General features: G+C 52.0%; 1 protein-coding gene across 5 annotated transcripts in view; it reads right to left on the bottom strand.

The window, feature by feature from the left end:
- Sipa1l3 (signal-induced proliferation-associated 1 like 3) overlaps positions 1-16252 on the bottom strand; it is a 206769-nt gene that overhangs the window by 107670 nt on the left and 82847 nt on the right. For all 5 annotated transcript variants that reach the window (XM_087653687.1, XM_087653676.1, XM_087653683.1 and 2 more), the window contains exon 2: positions 12902-12995. The gene's annotated coding sequence lies outside the window, so the exon portion shown is untranslated. The remainder of the gene's footprint in view (positions 1-12901; positions 12996-16252) is intronic.

Below are 16252 nucleotides of genomic sequence, written 5' to 3' on the forward strand. Positions count from 1 at the left end.
ACGGGAAGGCGACTTCCTGTGCAAAGAGATGGCTTGCAGCTCTCAGGTGGCGTGTCTCCAACTCGGAGGGCACAGAGCAGTCCTCAGTGATGGCCTGTGTATGCAGGGCTCCAGAAGCCTCAGCAGAGTGGCCCACTGCACCCTCCCCATTCTCATGACAGCTGCCTTGCGGCAGGTTCTGTCCCCCAGCGCCTGGCAGCAGCAGGGGGTTCGTCCCCAGCTGCTGGGGCTGAGGATGAGAGGCAGCCCCAGCCCTGGCTGGCTTTCCTGCAGCTGCTCTGTTCCTGCATCAAAGGTTGCATTTGAGGATCTGGGCCACTGCTGTGTGCTCTGAGATGGCACATGGCCCGAGGAGGACCTCGGTGTGGACCTCCCAAGGCTCCCATGCGGTGAAAGGGCACTGGAGAGGAGTGGAAAACAAAGGGAAGCTCTCTCTGAACTCAGCCTGCCCCTGCTCCAGTGCTCCTGTGACTTGGAGGTCTGTAAAGCACCGAGTCACAGCTTGTCACAGGGATTTGGAAAGCACTTAGCAGAGAGTGCCAGGCACATGGCTACTTCATTACTATTGTTATTTGACAGTGTATAGCTATGTATTTAATCCCAGAAATATAGTTACATGCTGTAAAATATAAGTTTTTAGTATATATTTGGTGACCCCTCCCCCTTTCCTTTTAGCCTGGAACTCTGTAGGTAGCAGAGCAGAGGAGGATACAGAACCTCTGATCCTCCTGCCTCAGCCCCTGAAGTGCAGGAATTACAGGTGTAAGCCCCCGTATCTAATATGTACTGTTTGATAAAACATCAAGTGTTCAAATATCAGAGTCTATGGGGCCATCTTACTCCAACCACCCTAACTAGTGGTATTTGATGAATTCTGACATGCCTACAACTGTCTAAGTCTGGCTGACACATACTGAGTAAACTGTCCCCAGCACCTCCAAACAGATCTTCTCTGTGCCCCTTCTTAGGACAGGGTCTCGAGGGCTCCAGTGTTTGGGGGCCCTGTGGAAGCCCAGGGGTGATGAATAACCTATTTCTACAAGATGAAGAGGTTGGAGCCAGGGAGGCTTTCCTGTGCTCAAAGTCTGTCTTCCATCCATCCATCCATCCATCCATCCTTCCTTCCTTCCTTCCTTCCTTCCTTCCTCCCTCCCTCCCTCCCTCCATCCCTCCCTCCCCCTCCTAAATATGTGGGCAAACAGGAGGTTGAACAAGCAGCCTGGATCCTAGCCATCGCCCTAACCCTGTCATCTGAGGGCTGGTCTGCTGTCCTCCTCCTCCTCTCTGGATGGTTGGTGACTTTTAATGTCTCTAGCTGCTGTTCTCTGACACGGGTCCCTGTACCGCTGCTACAGCCATCAAGTGATGGTGCGAAATCTGGCCAGCTCCCTCCAAGGCCTGAAGGTCGGCTCTTGGCTGCTCTTGGCCGCTCTTGGCCATGGCCCGCCTCTGCTGAGCCACCCTCGCTCTTTCTGTCTCTATCTCACAGTAAACTTCTCAGTTTGTTTTGGAGATAAGGTCTCCCTGTGTAGCCCAGGCTGGCCTAGAACTCCAGATCCTCCCGTCTCAGCCCCACCCCCGCCTGATCTTAAGGTTACAGACATGTTCCGCCATGTCCAGCACCACTGACGACTTTTTTCTTTTTGAGACAGAGCCTCACATAGTCCAGGCAGACCACCAACTCAATGCGTAGCTCAGGATAACCTTGAACTCTGGACATTCCCACGCCTACCTCCCAAATGCTGGGGTTAGAGGTATATATCACCATGTAACACTGGCAACTTTTCAAATGAAAAAAAAATTTTAGATTGTGTATTTTCCTTTATTTTTATGTAACAGATTTGTATACAGAGTCTCTTATTAGAGAATTTGAGCAAGACAGTAGTCTACAGTTCACATAAAGACTCAAAGGAACACGTTGCACAGACTGATTCTGTGAGGTTCCAAGAACAGCAATAATGGTAGCAACCGCCATGTTCTGAGTCTGGGTATGCCGGGAGCCGATTAATCTCATCGAATAACATCGTTATTGAGATTACGGTAGACTCACGTGCGATTGTGAGACATAACAGAAAAAGTTACTAGTTTGTACGTGCTAACCCTGGACACAAGGCTAGAACAGTATCATGACCACATGCAATCTATTGATTTTATTCAGACTTTTTTCCTTTATTGTCTAAGACAGGGCCTTACAGTCTACAGCCTGTATTGTCCTGCAACTCCCTACCACAGCCTGAGCTACCACTGAATTTGTGGTTACTCTCCTGTCTCAGCCAACTTTAACCTCCTGGCCATAGCTTTGCAAGGGCTGGGCACTGCCCCGCCCATCCTACTGAGACCACATCATACTCAGCTTTTCTTCTTAGGAATTTTAATTTGTGCAGCAGGAGGGAGCACAGGTGCCGCAGCGAGTGTCTGTGGTGCCACACGTATGAGGGCTATGAGGTTGGTTCTCTCCTTCCATCTATACGTGGGTTCTAGAGACTGGAGTTGGGTGACCAGGCCATTATGTGTTGAGCTACCTTGCCAGCACATTATACAGGTTCTTTATATGTGGTGTGTAAGTGTGTGTTGTGCGGTGTGGGGTGTGTGTGTGTGTGTGTGTGTGTGTGTGTGTGTGGTGTTCTCCACAAGCTTATCGCATGCATGTTTATGTATTCACCACCATAGTGACAGGAGCAGGGAGGGTGTATGGTTGACCTTCAGTGAGCCCCGGTTTCACCCCGCCCCTGTTCTGGAAGACTTTTTCATGGTTAAGATCCCTCGAGCGGCAGCTCGTGGCCCTGACTGCCTCCCACCAACTCCTGTTCCTGGCCATGTAGATATGTCCATGGCCCAGCCCTGTAGCTCTTCCATGAGCAAATGCTTCCTACTGGACGCGCGGCACAGCGTTCTCACTCAGCACTGTCCCCCATGGTTCCTTCAGCCTACCTCACACACCCACCACAGCTCTCTCTGCTGAGGACGGAGGAGCAGTGCCAAAACCCCAAAGCTTTGTTTACCTGGATACCGGGGCTGTTTCCAGATGTGGTAAGGAGTAAAGCTTTCCATGGACAATGCTAGGAAGATTTTTGTGTGGACATCGGTTTTATTTCTCCGGGCTACGTGCCCAAGAGTTCACCGGCTGGGTCAGCTGACAGCTGTGTACTTAGTTTGTATGAAACTGTCCATGTGTTATTTTTGCATGGATGCCTTACTTTACATTCCTGCCAGCACTGTCTGAGGGACCCAGCCTCCACTCTTCACAGTGACTCAGTTTCATTCCTCAGCAAAGGTCCCCTACGGGGCTGTTGTGGAGCAAGTGCTGGTCTAGAGCTGGGGACAATGCAATGAACAAGTCTGCAGTTGAGCTGTAGTGTGTAGTGGCCATCCAGGAGGACTGGGAGGCTAGTCTGTGCTAACTGATCAGACCTCCACCTCCAAACACAGAAAGACAGTTTACTGGCTGACTGGCAGACAGGTAATATACAAATGCACTGAACGATTATGCTAAGAGCTGAAGGAAGCAGAGGACACAATAATAAAAAATGATGAGCGCACGGGCTCTGGCTACAGGGCCAGGCAGGCTGGAGCCCAGTCCCAACTCTGTTACATCTATTGTGAGTGTATAGCACAGGCAAGGGACCTGGTCTACCTGCATGTCACTTCCCCATCTTAAAACGAGATGGCAAGCCTCAACAGAAGTAAACAGAATGCTTAGGGTGTAGCTCAGTAGAAAAGTTCTAGCTTAGAATCACTAGTGAGGGGGTTGGGGATTTAGCTCAGTGGTAGAGCGCTTGCCTAGCGAGCGCAAGGCCCTGGGTTCGGTCCCCAGCTCCAAAAAAAAAAAAAAAAAAAAAAAGAATCACTAGTGAGGGGCTAGGGGTGTGGCTCAGTGGTAGAGCCCCTGCCTAGAATCCTGAGGGGCTGGGGGGCGTGGCTCAGTGGTAGAGCCCCTGCCTAGAATCCCCCAGTGAGGGGCTGGGGGTGGGGCTCAGGTGTAGAGCACCTGCCTGGGGCAGGTTTGGGGGCAGGGTTCAGTGGTAGAGCCCCTGCCTAGAATCCTCCAGTGAGAGGCTGGGAGCATGGCTCAGTGGTAGAATGCTTGCCTAGGACCGATCCAAACTACTGGTAAGAAAAACACCTTCACAGGTGCTGGAGGACTAAGTGGCTGGCCACAGCACACTGGCAGCAAAGACGGGCTTGATGGAGACCTGTTGATGGGCCTCTGCCTGCACCTCAGTCATGGAGGCAGTGCTGCTAAGAAGCCATACAGCTGTGAGGACTTCCAAGCGCTACAGGGCATGGGGCGCCCCATGTTCTGAAGGGAAGCCCGTTCTGCTGAGGACTGAGAGCTGTGCCACAGTGGAGGAAGGGACAGCAAGGCTGCTCACTTACCCAGCAGCATGCAGTAGTGTGGCAACTAGGGCAAAGGGGAACCTGGGACTTTCCACACCCAGGGAATCTGCCACCATTCACAGGTGACAGCAGCACCTGTGCCCACCACACTCTGGGCCCACAGAGAAACCACACTTGGGAGAGAATGGCAGTGTGGGAACCCCTGCTGGCCTGCCTACGTCAGCTGATACCTGGCCAAGAGTACTTGGTTGATATCCTATGAAAGAAGCAGGGAGATGCGGTAGGAGCAGGGAGCAGGCAGCTCGGGGCCTGGGAGAAAATGAGGACACCCATACGGAGAGCGGGAGGGAGCCTTGGCTCTGAGAGGACAGTCTGAGTCATGGCAGCCTAAGACTTTTCTGAGGAGCGTCAGAGCTGCAGTGACCTGCTTTGTGGGCCTCCCATGATCTAGAGTGACCAACAAGCTGCTGTGTCCTAGGGCTGAATCTAGAACTGGGGCACCTTCTCTGGTGCAGAAAATGACTTTGAATCCTGCAGGTAGGGCAGCCAGTTGGCAGGGCGATGGTGGAGCCTCTGACCATGAGCCTGGCTTTACTGGAGGAGAAGGGCACTGGGATGCTAAGCCTTGAATGTGCACAGAGGAATTCAAAACCAAACCATCACTTCATTCCTTGCAACCCTTCCATGAGACCGTGGTCTCAAACCGTGGAAACTGATCAAGGGTATCATGAGTTCAAGGCCAGCCAGGGCTATATAGCAAGACTCCATCTCAAAGAAAACAAATAAATTAGTCACACTCTTCCTTTAAACAAATATCCTTCTGCAACTCCCAGGGGCAGGAGAAAGACAGTCCAAACTTAGGGCAGCTCACTGTGCCCACTGTGGCCCACTGTGGGAAGGCCCATTGTTGCCTTCCCTCACAATGCTGGGATGACTGTTAGCTTCCCTTACACAGCCAACACCTTCCTGCCTCAGGCCCTCGTTTGGTTTTGGTTTATCCAGAGAAGATGCAAGGCCCACAAATTATGCAGCCGAGTTTCCCGAGTTTGGGAAAATTGCAGGGGTCAGCACACCTAGAGTGCAATGGATGCGCCTGCTGGGTAAGCAGGGGAAATATTCTACCACAAACAACAGGGCCCCGGCATACCAGTGTGTGGGCTCCTCTCTACCTTCGAGATGAAGATTGATGGCTGATGCTTCAGAAAAGCCTCCCACCCCGTTCTAGAAGGTCTCCTCCCTCTGATCTCTCTAGATAGTCTGTCTTTCCGTTAGTTACCCCAGGTAAGCCACAAGGCTACGGAGTGACTGCTCACCCAGCCAGTGGGGGTTATGATCAGACTCTTGGTGACACAGTGTAACTCCAACAGCAGCTCCTTGCTAAACACCCACAGCGCTTCCGCTTCCTGTGTCACCTCAGGGACTGGACCCCTGAAGCTGAGGCCGTATGAGGAGCTTCTCATAGCTCCAGGGGGCTACCATGATCCCAGTTTACCAATGGGGACGGCAGGCCGGGCCTGTCCAATAGCAAGGCAGTCAGGAGTTTAATCTGGGGAGGATTCAGAGAGTTGGGCAACCTTTCCAATGACCGCACTTCCTAACATCTGCTGGTGACGGGAGGTCAGAAGCATAGAACCTGCCACACCACTGGGTTGAACAGCTCATTCCAAGGGCACTTCCCAAGAGTGCTAAACTCCGCCCACCTGAGAGGCAGCCATTTAAAATGTAGCCCGTGGTTACAATGTGTCACCCACGGCCTTAGCATTAGAGGGAAACATAAATGTGTATAGGGCCACACATTTACCTGAAGTATCTATGCCACCCTGTACCTCCCATCGGAGTCTAGAGGCCAGCTCTGTATCCTTCTAGCTCCTCATATGGCTTCAGCTTCAGGGGTCCAGTTCCTCTGTCCTCCTCCCTCCATTGGCCCCCATTTCCCTGCTTTTTCTGCCTCTCTTCACATTTCCCCTGGGCAACTGTTCCTCTCTCTGGGTGCATCCCTCCTCCAATGATGACCCTGGGCCCCTGGCTTTCAGCACTATGTTTTACTGAGGACCCTGAGTTTCTTCCTGCCGAGGCCTCTTCTGTCCACCCCAGAACCACATGCTCCTGCCATCTTGCCATCTCTCATAGCTACCTGGCCAGCCTAGAGCTGTGCGCCTGGGTATTCACACCTTCTTCTGCATTGTTTTTTTTTTTTTTTACAAGGCTTCACACTGATGCATTGCTGTAGCCATCTCCTCCAAGATGAAGCATCCCACCTTGGAGCTCATTATGACTCAGGGTATTGTTTGTCTGTGTGAAGCAGAGTCGCTCTCTGTAGTCCTGGTTGGCTCAGAACTATGTAGTCCACAGTGGTCTAGAGCTCACAGAGATGGGTGTGTCTCTGCCTCCTGAGTGCTGAGATTAAAGTTATGAGCCACCATACCAAGTGATAGAGCCAGGATGTTCTAAAGGGAGATGAAACATTCCCTTCTTTCTTGGCTATGTTTCCTTAAGATGAGGATGCAAATAACTCAAGAGCTTCAGGAAGTCCCTGAAACTGACCAGATTCAGTAGGTACCTCTCTCAAGGTTACATAAACAGGAAGAAGTGTAAGATACTGTCAGACAAGACACGCCACCTGAAAGAGACAGAAAGTAACCAAATTGCCTGGAAGCGGCAAATCAATGAATTGAAGAGCTGCCTGGAAGAGGCGCTTTCTGATTTGTAGAGCTGCAGTTGCACAGCGAGCTCCAGGGTCCCAGCTTCTGAGAGCCATCATGGATGCTGGGTGAATGAGCTCCAAGTTATTTCTGCTCCTGTAAGTAATCCCTCACCCATACTCCTGTAAGTGACCCCAATAAAACTCATTGGCTCATTAAGTTGGACTTTGATGGTATCCTTTGGCAATCTGTCATTGGTCCCCTTATCTAGGGCAAGGTGACATCTGTTCACGTCTCCCAGGCAGAGTGTCGTACAACAGGTAGCCCAACTCAATACCCTCACCACTCACTTGACAGTTGGGTCTAAACCACACCTTAGGCTCCTTCCCCCACACCCCCAAGCAGGCTACAAGCCTCTCTGAGTCTAAGTGGGAGCTGCTCTTCCCACACCATCACCTGCTTTACCGTGGTGGATGCTACAAGGAGATCCTGTTGCCCACACAGCCCGGGAGCCCCTACTCACATACAGGTCAGATTCCCTGCAGCCCTGTAGGGAAAGGGCTTGTGTCCCTACAAGGCTACACAGGGAGCCCTGTGCTCTTCCTGTTTTTGAGCCACTGAGTGCGTGTGTGATGGTATCTCCTTGTGATTATCACTCGCCTTTCGGTAACAACATTACGAGTGGTGAGGTCTGAGCTCTAATGGTAACAGCAACGATAACGAGTTGTGGGTTGACGCTGACGCTGTATTTATTATGAGCCACACACATTCTGGAATTCTGAGCAGTTTGGGTTTTAGGAAGGCAAACTGGCCTGGTCTGGGGAGCGCTGATAACTCATCCCAAGGGGGCCTCTGCAGTGATGGTGGATATATCACCATAGATACGTAGGCCTCTGGGACATGAGGGCCCATGACCACACCCCAGCTCCTCACTGGAGGTCTACGTCTTAGCCCCCAGATCTAACACCAGTTTTGATTTCACGAGTCGCCATATTTCATAGAGTAGATAACATAAACACAGGTAGATGGCTATGTTGACTATATCTTTCAAGTTAAATTTTACATTTATTCACTGCATGTGCATGTGCATGCCACAATACACTATAAAGGTCAGAGAGAACAACCGAGACAATGGCTCTCTCCTTCCATCCCATGGGTCCTGAACAGCAAACCCAGGTCTTCTGCTTTGACAGAAACACCTTTCTTTCCCCTCTGAGCCACCTTGCCAGCCCTGTCTTTTTGTTTTGTTCTTTTAGGAAAGGGTCTCTCCATGTAGTCCTGGGGTGCCCTGAACTCGTGATTCCTTTGCTTCGGTTCCCAGGCATTATGGGTGTTCACTGTCATTACCGTCTTGTTCTAGGTTTTTCATGTGTTTACTTTGGGATGACGAGGTCTCTCATGTAGCCCAGGCTGGCCTTGAATTCCTGATCATGACAGCACCACCTTTTCTTCCTACTGGAACCCCTATCTCAGTTCCACTCAATGGAAAAGGCTCCGTAAGCCTTTTCCCTACAGGGCTGCAGGGAATCTGACCTGTATGTGAGTGGGGGCTCCTGGGCTGTGTGGGCAGCAGGATTTCCTTGCAGCATCCACCATGGGAAAGCAGCCCCCTCCCATGGCAGGTATCTACACACGTCAGCCTCTCCTCACATGAATGCCCGAGCTCTGTATCTTCTGCACTGTCAGCCCATGGTCTCCTAAAGATGGAAAGACTGGATCACTTTGTATTTTCAGAGTCCCAAGGAGGCATGGTATGCAGTCGGTGCTCAATAGGCACCACAGGGATCTACTCTGTGGCTACTGTATTCTTCACCTTTCCAGCTGGAGGTGGAAGTGCATGCAACTGCTCTGTGCACTGGGCTACCCTCCTGTCCCTGAGCTTTAAGACAGGAGAGCCTTAGTCAGGGCCTGGGCCCCTGAAACATAAAGTCAACGCTCTACCTGACCTGCCACACGCCACATGTCCCCAAGAAGGAGTGCCTCCTTAGAGCCTTGCTAGTGGCTGGCAGTCCTGTGAATGAACAGTCACTAGGGGCACAGACGCTGCGATCGGATTTGGTGGCTGCTGGAAAGCGGCAGTCTCTGGCTGCAGGGGTTACAGCACTGAAAGGCCTGGGGGAGGGGCAGACGGAACATTTACTCCCTGGGAAGCGCTACTTCCACTTCCTGTTGGGAAGATGAAAGGTCCCACCCAGAGCTGACGTCTTTAGATAAGGCTGCAGGCTGCCTCATCAAACACAGTCACCTCTTCAGGGAATCACACGCGGCCAACCTCCAGCCCCCTGGAGACAGAGGAGGCTGCTTAGAAGCCAGAGCCACCCTGGAGACCCTGTTAGCTGGAGGATGCTTCAGCAGCACGGATGCATGAAGGGTGTGGGCTAATTCGGGCTGACAACCTTCCAAAGAATCGCCCACTGGGGCGCTGCCCTCCCGCTCCGTCCGAGAGAATAAATCACACTGTCAGGTCTAATTTGGGATTCGGGTGATGGGCCGTACAGAGCATCCGTGTGTTCCGACTGCAGAGGTCAAGGGCAGTCACAATCCCGAGGCCAGGGCTGAAAAGCCTAGGGACTTCATGGGAAACTAGGCTGGGAGACCAACAGCTGTGGGTTCCTGGCGCGCACCAAAGAAAAGTCCTGTTTTCTCTTGGAAAACTCCTGGCCCAAGCCTTAAGCTAGCAGCAAATTCCCGTTCCCAGAAGATAGGCTGGTTACATCCAGACACACTGTGAGTTTGGCATTTGGTGGGTAAGGATCGCCATGGCGGCAGGGAACATTGGTAATGGTAATGGTAATGGTAATGGTAATGGTGTTGCTGCAGCTGCTGGTAGGTGGCAGCTACAGCTTTAAGGGCAAACGCATATGAGCTGCCACAGCCACAAGCCATCAGCACCAGCAACACCAGCGTCATCGGTATCCATTAAGTGATCCACCCACCCCCACCCCGTCCCATGCTAGGCACTGTCCCAGGTACTTAAGTTTGTAAGCACATTTAACCTTTGAAACCACCTCTAGGGACAAACAGCAGCCCCTGCGGCTTAGGCTGCCCAAGTGGGCCCAGCCTGTGTGCAGTTGAGCCAGGAACCTGGGTCAGCTGGACTCTGGGCTGGTGTGCTTGGGTTCCCTGTTAACCTATTTTGATTTGACTGACTTGGAGAAGGCAAAGTGAGGGCTAGGTGTCTGCTTGGGATGCCCACGGCCCTGTGGGTTTCCTGGTTACAGCTCTTGTCATTCTGCTGACATGCTGCACTATCGGGATGAGCACAGGGGTACATAGGATGCGTGGTCTGAAGCATCCTGCAGGGCGCCAGGCAGGCGGCAGAGTGGGGCCCGTTTAGACACAATAACTAAGGGTGCGGGTACTGTCTGCTGGGAAAGGAAGACCAAAAGTATTTTCCCTGTCAATTTACAAGCCCTCCCATGCTCCTTGAGTCTGGCAAGGAGGCTGGATATGTGACTGGTGGCACACCCCAGATCAGACCAAGACTATTGGGAGGGGCTTACATACGGGCATAAAGCAAGATAGGTTGTCTGTCCCTGGCTGGAAGATTTCGGACAGAAGCTGGACAGGAGTACCCGGGCCTGACATGGCTCTGGAGACAGGCTGCTGCCTGAGTTCCGTCCAGGCCCCACTACTCTCTAAGCACTCTCCCCATCCCGTGCCTCAGTGTTCACACCACTTCTACAGGGCTATGATGGCGGTGACCTCATGGGGTGGGTGTAAGGACAGAGTGAGCTCATGCGTGGAGAGTGCTTACAGCAGGACCTGGCCCGGAGTCAGCTCCCATTAATACCAATTATTACCGCTCTGCTCCCCTGCGGAGCCAGACGTTGCTGGCCAGTTCGCCATCTGACTCTCTCCACTGCCCTTTCCTCTGGCCAGAAAGTTGAAACTTAGATGAACTTTCCTACCTGCCTTGCTGAGGGGGGTGGTGATGGGACACCACTCTGCCCAGGGAGATGAAAGTGGTGTCATCTAGGGGATTCTGGGAGTGCTCACCCGGGTCACTGGAGTTAATCCCTACTTTTGTGTTATCTGGAACCAGAGCAGCAACCCTGCAGCCAAACCGGGGAAAGCCCACAGAGATGGGCGGCATCAAGCCATGGCACTGGCCCACCACAGAGTGTGAGAAACTTTTTTTGTTTTTTTAAATCAAAGGTTGTCAGCCTTCCCTCTAGCCCTTTGCACCAATTAGCCAAGAACTGTAGCTAACAGATGGGGAGGGTATGGGGACATTGCAAAGACACCTCAGTAGGCACCGAGAGGGGAGACAGCTCCGAGCAGATGCTGGCATTAGTGGACGGGAGCCTGTGGATCAGCAGGGCTTCATTTGGAAAATGATGGCGGGGTTGGCAGGGGACACCGGGCAGACAAGCACCACCAAGTGAGTCGGATGACACTGGGGTGATAATCACAGACACCGTGGGTCCCTGGGCTAACACCCTGAGGAGGAGACATCATTTCTGTGATACTCTTCCCATTCACAACATCGCCTTGATAGAGTCAAGGGAACACATCAAACAAAGCTAAATCCAGACAGTGCGAAGTCCCAGAGCGGGGTGCTTCCTGAGTCACAAAAGACAAGAGAGAGCTGGAACCTGGTACAGACTGGGGGACAGTAAGACGTCATGACTGGATGGGGAGATAGCCTAGTTAGTGAAGTGTCTGCTGCTCAAGCACGAGGACCTGGCAGTCGTGCAGAGAGCCAGGTGTTGGGGCACATACTTGTAATCCCAGGGCTGGGGGGCAGATAAGTAGATTCCTGGGGATCACTGGTCAGCCAGCCTAACCTGACTGGAAGTCTGTTTGGTCCAGTGTGAGAAGCTGTCACAAAAACCAAGAGAGAAGGCTCAGCAGCTAAGCGCACATATTGCTGGCACAGAGGACCCAAGTTTGGCTCCCAGTGTTTGCACGGGGCAGCTCACAACCACGGAACTCCAGCTCCAGAGGAACCCAACACCTAGAGGCACAACCTTTAGATTCCAACCCTTGGGAGGCAGAGGCAGGCGGCAGACTGTGAGCTCAAGGCCAGCCTGGTCTATGGAGTAGGACGACCAGGGCTTTATAATGAGACCTTGTCTTGAAAACAAACAAATAAGCAAGCAAGCAAACCAAGGTGGCAACCCCTGAGGTCTAACACCTGCATACCCATGCTGAGTCTGGCAGCTCAGGGAGGAACCACGCGGTTTCCCGAGGTTCACTGAGGGCCTCCCTGTCCTTCCAGCATCAGGCAACACTGCCTCCCCAGCGCCCCAACATAAAGGCGTTCAGGGACGCTTCATTAGGAACCAAAGAGCGTGTACCCTGAAACCGACTTCACCACCTAAACACTCGTTAGAAAAAAGTAAAAATTCTCCCAATTAGCTTAGATCTATGCACCAGATAAGTATTCACTACACACACACACATTTCAATCGTACGCCAGAGGCCGCCGAGTTTTAAACCTGCAGACAAGAGCGGCAGCTTTCGGCAGGGTGATGGGCCCGTTCTGTGTCTCCCTATGTATCGGGGGAATTCCTTTGTGAGAACTTTATAAGAACAAACAAAAAAAGTGGAGTTTACTCTACATAAAACTTAACTTGAATTAAGACAGTATAAAACCAAACACCCTGAGTGTGACTGCCCGTGAGCAAGGCTCTCTGAGACACACTGTTGCCGAGGGTGCTCCAGAAGCATCTGTACAGCATGGGTCTGTTCTCAGACGACAGACTGGAATACAAAGTGTGCATATGTGTGAGTGGGAAAACGGGGTAGCAGCACATGGCGCAGTGAATGACGGAACTTACCTCTGAGGGCGGGTGGGAGGCAGGGGCAGTGATGGAGACCGTTCTCTTCTCTGATGGTACTTTGTATGCACATTTGAATATCACAGAGGCATGTGTGTTGTTTATAAAACTTAGACAAACAGCCACAGTACTTACCTTAGCATGCACTGGATGCTAGTGCACCTTAGAACGTTGTCGAACGAGAGCCAAGGTCAAAGGTCAAAGGCCAGGGTCAAAGGTGATACTATACCTATGAAAAGGGAAAAGAAAAGGTCATGCCTTTCCTGCTGTAGCAGTCACCTGTCTCACTTGACCGACGCAGATCAAAGTCTGGCACTGAGAACACAGTAGAGTCAGGAGAGCTGCTCTCCTTGGGGAGTAGAAATTCTGGGGGAGTGGGGAGGCTGTGGCTGAACTAGCACACAAGACCAGGGCTGGCTGGTGTCTGATACGAACTGAGATGAGAACACGGGGTGGGGGAGCACGGCTGCCAACACTATGACTACCCTGGAAAGAGCTTCCAGGCCACAGGGCAGCTGGTGCAAAGGCCCTGAGGCAGGAGAGGCTCCGGGCAGGAGTGCATGGCCACCATGACAGTGAGGACAAAGGATAGATGCAGAAGTGTGGGACACACAGGAATGTTCCTTTCAGAGAGCTATGTGCGGAGAAATGACAACCAGGGCTTTTCTGACACGAGTCTAGGCATGACATGACCTGAGTATTTGTTTTGGCTGTATTTGTCCGAATGATAAGGTTTTGAAATTGTGAGTGTATAAAGTGTGTGTGAGAGCACACATGTATGTGCACGTGTGGAGATCAGAAGATAGCTTCTGGGAATCAGTTCCCGTCTTCTACCTTTATGTAGATTCTTGGGATCGAACTTGGGCTGTCAGGCTTGCTTGGCAAGTGCTTTACCCCCATATCGACCTTGCCGGCAGCTGGTGGGGCACTGTAAGCATAAAGAGAGCCTGTTCATACATGTGCTAGCATGCATGGCCCTGAGTCAGAGGAGATCTAGGGGGGCAACCCACAGATGTCCACAGGAAACGGGTATGAAAGGTTGCAAAGGCCCCAGTTCTATCTAGAGATGGAGATGTCCTAAAACAAACCAAATCCGTGCGTGCTTGCTTTTCTTTCATTTCATGTGTGTGTGTGTGTGTGTGTGTGTGTGTGTGTTGGGGGCGGGGCTGACTCTGTAGCTCAGGCTGGCCCAGTCTCCCGGGTGCTGGGTGAGGTGTGCATCGGTGTGCTTGGCTCCATCCGCACACTTGCTACTTTACCACTGAGGTCTAGTGATTTAGAAACAGGTGAGTAAGGTACGCTAGGTGTGGTGGCACAGTCAGGAGGCTTAGGGGCAGGGACAGACGCAAGCTCGAGGACCTCTGCAGCGCAAGGCCCCGCCTAGACGGGCATTCGTTCCAGACCTGGCTTCATGCTGAAGTCACTGCACTGCTTTTCCTGTTCCTGGCCAGGACACCAGGTAAGCTGAGCCGTGACCAGCAGCCCCAGGACAGGGAGGAATGTGAGCAAAGAGGTGGCTCGCTGACTCTGGGGGATTGGTCCCTTACATCTCTTTACATCAAAACAACACAGAAGGGCTGGAGAGATGGCTCAGTGGTTAAGAGAGCACTGACTGCTCTTCCAGAGGTCCTGAGTTCAATTCCCAGCATCCACATGGTGGCTCACAACCATCTAAAAATAAAGTAAATAAATTATTAAAAAAAAAAACAACAACACAGAAGACCAACTCGGACCACCACTGACTCAAAGAGCCAAGAGCTAGCACCCTGGTCACTGCTGGGAGGCCCCTGATCCTGCAATTCCCGATGATGCCTTGTTAATGGATGCCTTGTTAATGGGCTCTCCCCAGGCTGCATCTGGACAGTCCCTCTTTTACATAAGCAGGATGGCTTTCATCTGTGTTGGTTCTCAAGAAAAATAGCTCCCAACTAACACAGAAGGGCAGAGGCCGCTGCCTTCTCACTGCTTCCCAGAGCTCACTACCAGGCCATTTAGGGAGGCATAGGATAAAATTAGCAACAGTCACTATTCACAGAGCCAGCAACTCCAGGAAAACACACACTTCACGAGAGCCCAGAAGCAGCCCCTTGGGTCCTTGCCTGCTCCTCAGCAGGCCAAGCAGCTTTGAGATGTTCCACAGGATGGGAGGGAAGCAGAAACACAACACTGAGGATGCCTCCTGTGTCCCGGTTGGACTTGCCATTAGCAAATTCCTTGGATGACAAGGAAGCCTCTGAATAAAGTGCTTGTAAAAATTTTACCAGGCCCTTTAAGGATGCAAGGGAAACGGCTTTTCTTATTTTTTTTTTTCCTTCCTCTTTAGTTATACACATTTTTGTTTTCTGAGACCAGGGTCTTACTATGCAGTCCTGGCTGTCTTGGAATTCACTATACAGACCAGGCTAGCCTTGAACCCACAGAGCCTTCTGAACTCCGGGATTAAAGGTGCCCACCACCACAACATGCCCCAAGTCCCCCTCCCCCACTCATCCAAAGACAGGCTACCCTGGACTCAAGCTTTTCCTGCCTCAGCTTGGCAGTCCAGAAGGGCGAGAGCACTATGGAGCCCAGCTGCATCTGGCTCTCTTTCTTTGAGGGCTGCAAGAGACTGGAGGCCTATCTGCCTGGGGTCACCACACACCATGTGGAGAAGGAAGTAAAGAGCATCCCAGGGGACAGCGGTGAGGGAGGGCAACAGAGCCAGTCCAGCCTGCTGGGACACCTGAGCCTTCTCCGAACCCCTGGGGAGGGAGGACGCCCAAGGCCGCAGCTCAGCAGTCACAGGCCGAGCTCCTCACTGTCCACAGGCTTAGGCCAAGAACACAATCCTAGGGAAAGAAAGACGGCAGGGAAAGAAAGACGGCAGGGAAAGAAAGACGGCAGGGCCGGGTTCCAATAGGGACTCTCAGGCTGGAATCTTCCTCCCCTTGGCCACAGGCATGGGCTTGGAGAGGCATGGCTGAAGCAGGCCAATCAGAGCTGGCCCTGGGAGTTCTGCTGCTGTAGAGAAAAGCTAGTAGTAGACAGGGACTGACCAGGGCTGACTTGACAAGCTGGCAAATTCTCCAGAGGAATATGGTAGGTAAATGGTGACCGGTCAGGCCAGATCTGGGATTCCCGCATTCCAAGCTATTAGGTCCCTTTTGAGGTTTAAGACAGGGCAATTCTGTCCTAACAAAAACAAACAAACAAACAAACCAACAAACAAAACTAGAGTGGGAAGGGACTTGAGAGAACAGGAGTGCGTGGTCATCTGTGTTTAAGGGAACATGACCCTTTCAGGACACCCAGCTGCTTCTCTCCAAGGGAGCAGTCACACTGTGAGGCTGAGGAAAAGGGCACTGTCATCTTATCTGACCTGTCCACTCGATGGACAAGAAGACTGAGGTTCTGACTTATATGGGGACCAGGGTCAGCCTTGAGGACACTGAAAGGTCTACTCCAGCCCCAGAGGGAGCACAGTCTCCAGTGAGACCGCAGTGGAAA

This window comes from Rattus norvegicus, chromosome 1, assembly GCF_021556685.1.
Source record: "Rattus norvegicus strain SHRSP/BbbUtx chromosome 1, alternate assembly SHRSP_T2T, whole genome shotgun sequence".
Classification (NCBI taxonomy): Eukaryota; Metazoa; Chordata; class Mammalia; order Rodentia; family Muridae; genus Rattus; species Rattus norvegicus.